The following is a 10,778-nucleotide window of genomic DNA, read 5'->3' on the forward strand; positions in this document are numbered from 1 at the left end:
CTTCAACTCTAAGAAAGTTTTCAATTTCCACAGTGGATCCTATCTGTTTGGACAGATTCTTTATCACTTACTGCGAAGTGAAGTAATACATGATATACGCTGCTAGTATTAATTAAGTGTTAATCATTAATTATGTAAACTTACTATAATATCTATTATGTATATCAATGATATGTATAAATAGCACTGCTCTTAAAAGTATTATTTAAAAATAAAAGAAAAAAAAACTCACAATATTTAGTGGCACTTTGACAGTTGGCTCTGTGTTTGGTGGAACAATGGGCCAAAGGCTGTAAATATAAAATTGGCCCATAATCCATTGCAGAGACAACTTCATTCTTCAAACAGATCTCATCCTACAATAGACAAAGCCCATTAATATAGTCTTTGACTGTGGTAGTACATGATACTAGAAAATACTTGTTAACCCGTTTCTCGACTTCAACTCTAAGAAAGTTTCCAATTTTCACGGTGGATCCTATCTGATTTCTATGTTGTTGTTGTTGTTGAAAGTTTTGTTGCTATCGCAAATACAGATATGTCATATGTTGAATATTAAATTAGTCATTAAATAAATTAAATTAGTATGATATATTTATGACAAAAATCTTTAATTATAATGGAAAGATGAATTTTGAGGAATAAGAGGAGGAAATCATTCACTGCACTGCTGCCAAACTTCAAGGAAGTAGGCTGCCAGAAGACGGACGGCGAGCTATTTCAAAGCCAGAAATTTTCTTATGCTTTCCGTTCTCAGAACTGCTTTTCTTTTTCCTCTTCAAGCCGCACTAGTTGCATCCTACATTTGATCCTAGATTTTGTCAAGCTTTTAGCAGATAACTGATATGATCTTATTCTACATAATAATGCTTAAGCATTCCAAGGAGCAACAATGATTCTATCAAATACACCTCCTACTGCGAGACATGTTGTTGATGCTGCTTTTGACCGACAACAGCATGGTAAACAGCTGGCAAGTGACACCTTGCGTCTCTTCTGCATCAGATGCCTTCCAGTTTTTTGAGGTCTTAATTGTTAGGACCAGCGCCTGCGCATACCCAGCGGCCGCTGGACACTTCAACCTTCAACGATTGCTGAGTTCCAGCGCTCGCTGGCTTCTTGGCCGCGGGCCGCTGGAACTCAGTGCTCGCTTAAAATTACATGGATTTCAATTCTCGTGGTTCTTGGCCGGATTTCGTCATGTGTATTTTTTGGATGAAATCCATGAAAGTCATTCTGGATTTTAAGTTAATGGAATAACGAATACACCTAGATTAGTATGGATTTTAAAAAGTCTAGAATGAATACACCCAGATTTATATGGACTTTTAAAAGTCTTGAACGAATACACCCAGATTTCTGCAGACTTTTAAAAGTCTTGAACGAATACACCCAGACTTTTAAAATCCATAAAAATCCATCAAATTCCACAACAAATACACCCCCCTAAGTCTTAATCATTAATTATGCAAACTTACTATAATATCTATTATGTATATACATGATATGTACAAACAACACTCCTCTTAAAAGTAATTTAAAAAAAAAATTTACAACATTTAGTAGCGCTTTGACAGTTGGCCTTGTTAACCCGTTCTCCAACTTCAACTCTAAGAAAGTTTCCAATTTCCACAGTGGATCCTATCTGTTTGGACAGATTCTTTTTCACTTCTTGCGAAGTGGATATACACTGCTAGTATTAATTAAGTGTTAATCATTTATTATGTAAACTTACTATAATATCTATTATGTATATAAATGATACGAATAAATAGCACTGCTCTTAACAGTAATATTAAAAAAAAACCTTACAACATTTAGTGGCGCTTTGACAGTTGGCTCTGTGTTTGGTGGAACAATGGGCCAAAGGCCGTAAATATAAAATTGGCCCATAATCCATTCCAGAGACAACTTCATTTTTCAAACAGATCTCATCAATAGACAAAGCCCATTAATATAGTCTTTGATTGTACTAATAGATGATATTAGAAAATACTTGTTAACCCGATCTCCGACTAAAAAGTTTCCAATTTCGTGGATCCTATCTGTTTGGACAGATTCTTTATCACTTCCAGCGAAGTGAAGTAATACATGATATACGCTGCTAGTATTAATTAAGTGTTAATAATTAATTATGTGAACTTACTATAATATCTATTATATATATAAATGATATGTATAAATAACACTTCTCTTAAAAGTATTATTTAAAAAAAAAAACTTACAATATTTAGTGGCACTTTGACAGTTGGCTCTGTGTTTGGTGGAACAATGGGCCAAAGGCCGTAAATATAAAATTGGCCCAAAAGTATTATTTAAAAAAAATACAATATTTAGTGGCACTTTGACAGTTGGCTTTGTGTTTGGTTGAACAATGGGCCAAAGGCCGTAAATATAAAATTGACCCATAATCCATTGCATAGGCAACTTCATTTTCCAAATAGATCTCATCCTACAATAGACAAAGCCCATTAATATATTCTTTGATTGTACTAATACATGATACTAGAAAATACTTGTTAACCCGTTCTACGACTTCAACTCTAAGAAAGTTTTCAATTTCCACAGTGGATCCTATCTGTTTGGACAGATTCTTTATCACTTACTGCGAAGTGAAGTAATACATGATATACGCTGCTAGTATTAATTAAGTGTTAATCATTAATTATGTAAACTTACTATAATATCTATTATGTATATCAATGATATGTATAAATAGCACTGCTCTTAAAAGTATTATTTAAAACTAAAAGAAAAAAAAACTCACAATATTTAGTGGCACTTTGACAGTTGGCTCTGTGTTTGGTGGAACAATGGGCCAAAGGCTGTAAATATAAAATTGGCCCATAATCCATTGCAGAGACAACTTCATTCTTCAAACAGATCTCATCCTACAATAGACAAAGCCCATTAATATAGTCTTTGACTGTGGTAGTACATGATACTAGAAAATACTTGTTAACCCGTTTCTCGACTTCAACTCTAAGAAAGTTTCCAATTTCCACGGTGGATCCTATCTGATTTCTATGTTGTTGTTGTTGTTGAAAGTTTTGTTGCTATCGCAAATACAGATATGTCATATGTTGAATATTAAATTAGTCATTAAATAAATTAAATTAGTATGATATATTTATGACAAAAATCTTTATTTATAATGGAAAGATGAATTTTGACTTTTGCTAATTTACCTAAATTATCGATTAAGGTTAGATGGGTAAAATACTATTTCAATTAATTAGCACTAATTAAGTCTTAATCATTAATTATGCAAACTTACTATAATATCTATTATGTATATACATGATATGTACAAACAGCACTCCTCTTAAAAGTAACTTAAAAAAAAAATTACAACATTTAGTAGCGCTTTGACAGTTGGCTTTGTGTTTGGTTGAACAATGGGCCCAAGGCCGTAAATATAAAATTAACCCATAATCCATTGCATAGGCAACTTCATTTTCCAAACAGATCTCATCCTACAATAGACAAAGCCCATTAATATATTCTTTGATTGTACTAATACATGATACTAGAAAATACTTGTTAACCCGTTCTCCGACTTCAACTCTAAGAAAATTTCCAATTTCCACAGTGGATCCTATCTGTTTGGACAGATTCTTTATCACTTACTGCGAAGTGAAGTAATACATGATATACGCTGCTAGTATTAATTAAGTGTTAATCATTAATTATGTAAACTTACTATAATATCTATTATGTATATAAATGATATGTATAAATAGCACTGCTCTTAAAAGTATTATTTAAAAATAAAAGAAAAAAAACTTACAATATTTAGTGGCACTTTGACAGTTGGCTCTGTGTTTGGTGGAACAATGGCCCAAAGGCCGTAAATATAAAATTGACCCATAATCCATTGCAGAGACAACTTCATTCTTCAAACAGATCTCATCCTACAATAGACAAAGCCCATTAATATAGTCTTTGACTGTGGTAGTACATGATACTAGAAAATACTTGTCAACCCGTTTCTCGACTTCAACTCTAAGAAAGTTTCCAATTTCCACGGTGGATCCTATCTGATTTCTATGTTGTTGTTGTTGTTGAAAGTTTTGTTGCTATCGCAAATACAGATATGTCATATGTTGAATATTAAATTAGTCATTAAATAAATTAAATTAGTATGATATATTTATGACAAAAATCTTTAATTATAATGGAAAGATGAATTTTGACTTTTGCTAATTTACCTAAATTATCGATTAAGGTTAGATGGGTAAAATACTATTTCAATTAATTAGCACTTATTAAGTCTTAATCATTAATTATGCAAACTTACTATAATATCTATTATGTATATACATGATATGTACAAAGAGCACTCCTCTTAAAAGTAATTTTTTTAAAAAAATTTACAACATTTAGTAGCGCTTTAACAGTTGGCTTTGTGTTTGGTTGAACAATGGGCCAAAGGCCGTAAATATGAAATTGACCCATAATCCATTGCATAGGCAACTTTATTTTCCAAACAGATCTCATCCTACAACTTCATTTTCCAAACAGATCTCATCCTACAATAGACAAAGCCCATTAATATATTCTTTGATTGTACTAATACATGATACTAGAAAGTACTTGTTAACCCGTTCTCCGACTTCAACTCTAAGAAAGTTTCCAATTTCCACAGTGGATCCTATCTGTTTGGACAGATTCTTTATCACTTCCTGCGAAGTGGATATACACTGCTAGTATTAATTAAGTGTTAATCATTTATTATGTAAACTTACTATAATATCTATTATGTATATAAATGATACGAATAAATAGCACTGCTCTTAAAAGTAATATTAAAAAAAAAAAAAACTTACAACATTTAGTGGCGCTTTGACAGTTGGCTCTGTGTTTGGTGGAACAATGGGCCAAAGGCCGTAAATATAAAATTGGCCCATAATCCATTCCAGAGACAACTTCATTTTTCAAACAGATCTCATCAATAGACAAAGCCCATTAATATAGTCTTTGATTGTACTAATAGATGATACTAGAAAATAATTGTTAACCCGGTCTCCGACTTCAACTCTAAGAAAGTTTCCAATTTCGTGGATCCTATCTGTTTGGACAGATTCTTTTTCACTTCCAGCGAAGTGAAGTAATACATGATATACGCTGCTAGTATTAATTAAGTGTTAATCATTAATTATGTCAACCTACTATAATATCTATTATGTATATAAATGATATGTATAAATAGCACTGCTCTTAAAAGTATTATTTTAAAAAAAAACTTACAATATTTAGTGGCACTTTGACAGTTGGCTCTGTGTTTGGTGGAACAATGGGCCAAAGGCTGTAAATATAAAATTGGCCCAAAAGTATTATTTAAAAAAAATTACAATATTTAGTGGCACTTTGACAGTTGGCTCTGTGTTTGGTGGAACAATGGGCCAAAGGCCGTAAATATAAAATTGGCCCATAATCCATTGCAGACACAACTTCATTTTCCAAACAGATCTCATCCTACAATAAACAAAGCCCTATAGTCTTTGACTGTGGTAGTACATGATACTAGAAAATACTTGTTAACTCGTTTCTCGACTTCAACTCTAAGAAAGTTTCCAATTTCCACGGTGGATCCTATCTGATTTCTATGTTGTTGTTGTTGTTGAAAGTTTTGTTGCTATCGCAAATACAGATATGTCATATGTTGAATATTAAATTAGTCATTAAATAAATTAAATTAGTATGATATATTTATGACAAAAATCTTTAATTATTATGGAAAGATGAATTTTGACTTTTGCTAATTTACCTAAATTATCGATTAAGGTTAGATGGTAAAATACTATTTCAATTAATTAGCACTAATTAAGTCTTAATCATTAATTATGCAAACTTACTATAATATCTATTATGTATATACATGATATGTACAAACAACACTCATCTTAAAAGTAATATTAAAAAAAAAAAAAAACTTACAACATTTTGACTGTGTTATAATAGACAAAACCCATTAATATAGTCTTTGACTGTGCTAATACATGATACTAGAAAATACTTGTTAACCTGTTCCCGACTTCAACTCTAAGAAAGTTTTCAATTTCAACTCTAAGAAAATACTCGGTGTGGTGCTGATGGACAGATTTGGAAGTTTGTTGGGGTGCTGTTATGGTTGTTGAGCAGAGCAGGGGGCGGTGACGGTGGAAGAAGGAGAAGCTCTGGCGGTGCTTCATGGAGTGAATTTGTGCGTGAACCGTGGCCTCTCGGACATCGTTATTGAAATCGATTGTCAAACTCTGTATTGGCGTCTTATTAACCGTAACGACGACCCATCCTATATCGGTGACATAACAGCTAAGATTCTTTCCATATCCGATAGTTTTCGGCGCTGCGCTTTCAGCTGGACTTGCAAGGAAGGAAATTCCAATGCCGACAGTCTGGCCAAATTTGTTCTTTCTTGCAATGTTTCTTCTTCTTTTTCTGAGGTTTTTTCTCATGTTTTGAACCCTTTGGTTATCGTTTAATTTTTGGCTTTGCCTTTTCTCAAAAAAAAAAAAAAGTTTAAATCTTCTCCCCATTTCATAGACAGTATCCAAAAATATCTTGACCAAGTCTTAGTAGTTTTATTATTCTCCTCCATTTAAAATATCCGAAAATATATAGATATTAATTTTCACCGACTCTCATGCTATATCCGTGGGGTTGCTTGCCAATTAGCCTTTAACCATCATGCTTGTTTAAGTTGTTGCATGCCTTCAAACCATATTCTCATTCTTGATATTGGCACAAAGCATTTTTTTTTTTTTTTGATCAGGAAAGAGCAATATATTAAAAAGCAGGTACCAGGGGTACCGAAAGTCAATTACAGAGGAAACAAGAGAGCTCAGTAGAGCACCACACAGAAAAGGGCAAATCCCAAGCAAAAATCCCAAAAATCTTGTTCCAACTCCACATTCTAGTCTTAATATCCATGATCGTGCTTTGAAGCTCCCATGCCTTTTCTTCGAATCTGCTTTCATTCCTTCGTCTCCACAAAATCCAAATTGTGCAGATCCAAAGAGCTTTCAAGAACAGTCGGCTCTTCTTTCCACTCCCCAAAGAAGTAAACGAAGTAAAGTGTTCGACAATACCTTGCGGGCGATTCGAACTAAAGCCGATCCAGCCATGGATAGTGTCCCACACCACTTCGGTCTTCGGGCACACTAAGAGCACGTGATTTGCCGTCTCTTGAGGATGAAAACAGGCGACACAACAATTCTCCACATCACCCACCAACACATTTCTTCTAATGAGGTTGTCGCAAGTTGGAAGTCGGTTTCTCAAAGCTCTCCATGCTGTCACCCGTGCTTTTTGAGGAGTTGGCGCTTTCCAAACTTTTGCATACACCTTCGCCATCGTCTGCTCAACCGGCCTCACTTCTCTTTGTGTCTTGAGTGAGTGATATGCAGATTTTGTTGTAAAAATTCCATCTTTATGTGCGCACCACTTCCATTTATCCTCGCATCCTGCAGTAGGAGTGAAACCAGAAATAAAACAGAGTAAAGAGTTAGTCGCCTCAGTCTCCCGATCAAGAAGCTCCCGTCTCCATTCCAGTTTCCAAACCCAACTCCCGTTCAGCCAAATCCCCATATCACAGATGAAACCATCCTTGTTGTTGCTAAGGAGGAATAGACGTGGGTAAGTTTTCTTAAGAGGCTGTTCCCCCCTCCATGTATGGTGCCAAAATTTAGTTTTACCCCCATCCTTAACCTCCCGTTTCAAGTTTTTTGAAAACCACGATCCTGCTTCCCCAACGCTCATGGCCACAATTTTCGGCCACCACCCTCCGCCCGATCTCCGCCCTCCAACATCACACCCCCCGTCTTCCCCCCATTTCATATCACCAAAAATCGACTTGACGACTCTAGCCCACAAAGAACCACCTTCTCCCAGGAATCTCCACATCCATTTCATAACCAAAGCACCATTAAACCATTCGATATTTTTCAAACCGAGTCCCCCATCACATTTGGGAAGACACACTTCCTGCCATTTCACCCAAGTAATCGGCCTAGACACACCTCCTCCCCAAAGAAAATGACCGAACAAAGAGTTAAGCGTTCTCACCGTTGATTTTGGTATGAGAGAGAAGGAAAGCTGATAAATGGGAATCGCCTGAAGCACTGCTTTGACAAGAGTAATCCGACCAGCAAAAGAGATAGTCCTGTGTCTCCACCCTTCAATCTTCTTCCTAACTTTATCCACTAAATAATTCCAATCCACAATTTTGTTACTGCGCCCGCCGACCTTGACGCCAAGGTAATTGAACGGAACTGAGCCAACATGGCAATTCAGGAAAGCTGCCTTCTGTTCCAAACAATGAGCGTCGATCCCAATTCCCATGATGGAGCACTTGTTGAAATTAACCGCAAGTCCCGAGATCCAGTGAAATAAACTCAGGATATGTTTGACAGATTCCACGTTCCTATCCTCATTATCCAAAATGAAGATCATATCATCCGCATATTGGAGGTGCGACACCTTAACCTTCTCATTCCCGATCTCCGCTGGTAGTAAGAGACCTTTCCCCACAGCTCGGTCGATCAGCGACTGGAGACCTTCAGCCGCAATCAAAAACAGAAATGGTGACAGGGGGTCTCCCTGTCGGAGACCCCTCTCAAGCTTGAACTCGCCCGTTGGAGAGCCATTAATAAGAACATTCGCAGTTGCCGAAGAGAGGCATCCTTTGATCCAGCTTCTCCACTTAGGGTCGAAGTTAAGCTTTTCCAACATGAGATCAATGTAGTCCCACTCCACCGAGTCAAAAGCTTTAGCAAAATCGATTTTGAAGATCAATCTTTCTTTCCTCGTTCTCTTTGCTTCTGAGATCACTTCGTTCAAGATGACGACTCCATCTAAGATGTATCTTCCACAAATAAAAGCACTCTGATTTTCAGATATGATTGAATCCATCACTGCCTTCAATCTCTCGGCAAGAACCTTGGCAAGGATCTTATAAAGACTTTCGATAAGAGAAATCGGACGGAAATCTTCAATTTTGCAAGAATCATCTTTCTTGGGGATGAGAACAATGAATGATGAATTACAACCGCGAGGGATTCTGCCATTAGAGTGAAATTCATTCATAACCTGCAAAAAATCATTCTGGATTACCTCCCAAGATGTTTTCCAGAAGTGGATATTAAATCCATCCGGACCTGGACTTTTGTTTCCATCACAGCTCCAAATTGCCTCCTTAATTTCCTCTGCAGAGAAAGGCCGGATTAGCCATTCCTTATCTGTATTTGTGAGTTTTTTGGCAACAAAGTCAGCAGGGAAAGACGGTAAGATTCTGTTCCTCCTCCTGAAAGCATTCTCGAAAAAGTTTTTCACCCAATCTTTAATGACTCTCGGCTCTTCTGTCCATTGATTCTGAATAAAGATTCCAGAAATCTCGTTCTTCTTTCTTCTGCTAACGATAGCTTTGTGGAAGAAACTCGAGTTCAAGTCTCCCTCTTTCACCCACCTCACGTTTGCTTTTTGCTGTAGCAAACTGACTCTATTTCTAGATTGCAGGATCAGTTTTGCTTTGATCTCGTTCCTTCTAACAACATCCTCCTCTTCAAGTCCGAGAGTATCATCAATCGCGTCCAAGACTTCGAGCTCGTCCTTCAAAGAGATGATGGAGTGTTCAATATTGCCAAACGAGCATTTGTTCCAATCTTTCAGAGCCTGCTTCACCCTTTTGAGTTTTTCTTTGAAAACATAACAACTCCACCCTGTGATTGACGACTCCTCCCAAGCTTTCTGAACAACTTGCAAAAACTCCGCGTGGGAAGTCCAAGCATTAATGAAACGAAAAGGTTTCGGACCCCAATCCAATGCTTTTGTCACAAGAAGGATGGGGCAGTGGTCCGAGATCGATCGTTGTAGCCCTCGTCCGAACGAAGAAGGCCACACTTTGAGCCAACAATCGTTCACCAAGAATCTGTCCAATTTACTTTTACAAACCCCATTCGGTTGATACCAAGTAAACTTCCTTCCTTGAGTCCTAATCTCCATCAACTTACTCTCTCTAATAAAAGAGTCAAAGTCTCTCGCTGCAGAGGCGCAGAAAAACTCTCCACTCCCTGCCCTTTCTCCCTTCTCCCTAATTGCGTTAAAGTCCCCCAGAACACACACACATCTATCGAAATTCTGCTCAACAATCGATCGAATCAGATCCCACAAGATGGACTTTCCGGAGTCTTCAATCGGTGCATAAACGTTAATAAAACAACAGTCTTGATTACCTGAAATCCAAGTGCCGTTGACAACCACCGCTCCCGGGATATCCCAACTGCTTGAGGCGACGAACTTTTCTTTGTTCCAGATACTCAAGATCCCGCCCGATCTCCCTGCTGAATTCCTGACCGCCAAGCCGAAATTATTGGCTCCCCACCACGAGTTACAGATTGTGGTGGGGAAGCAAACCATTTTTGTTTCTTGAACAAAACACATGTCGATATTCTGCATTCTAATCAAATCGCCCACATCTCTCTGTTTCGCCAAGCTACCAAGGCCCCTAATGTTGTATGAGAGAATCTTCATGGAAAACCAGTTCTCGTTCCGCCCAGTTTCCCATCAGCAATATCAACCGCTTGGAGTGAGATAATCTGTTCAACCATCACCTCGTCTTGGAGATTGCAAGAAAGCTTGGTCTCCTTGTCCAATATTTTCAAGACTTGGTCTACGTCATTCCTGCATTTGGCGCACATATGCAATATCGGAATGAGTGTTGTGACCCGTTTGCCCAAGGTGCTCCATCCCTAGTATTCGCATTCAAAGATAAAGTCTAG

This window comes from Salvia miltiorrhiza, chromosome 7 (assembly GCF_028751815.1).
Source record: "Salvia miltiorrhiza cultivar Shanhuang (shh) chromosome 7, IMPLAD_Smil_shh, whole genome shotgun sequence".
NCBI lineage: Eukaryota > Viridiplantae > Streptophyta > Magnoliopsida > Lamiales > Lamiaceae > Salvia > Salvia miltiorrhiza.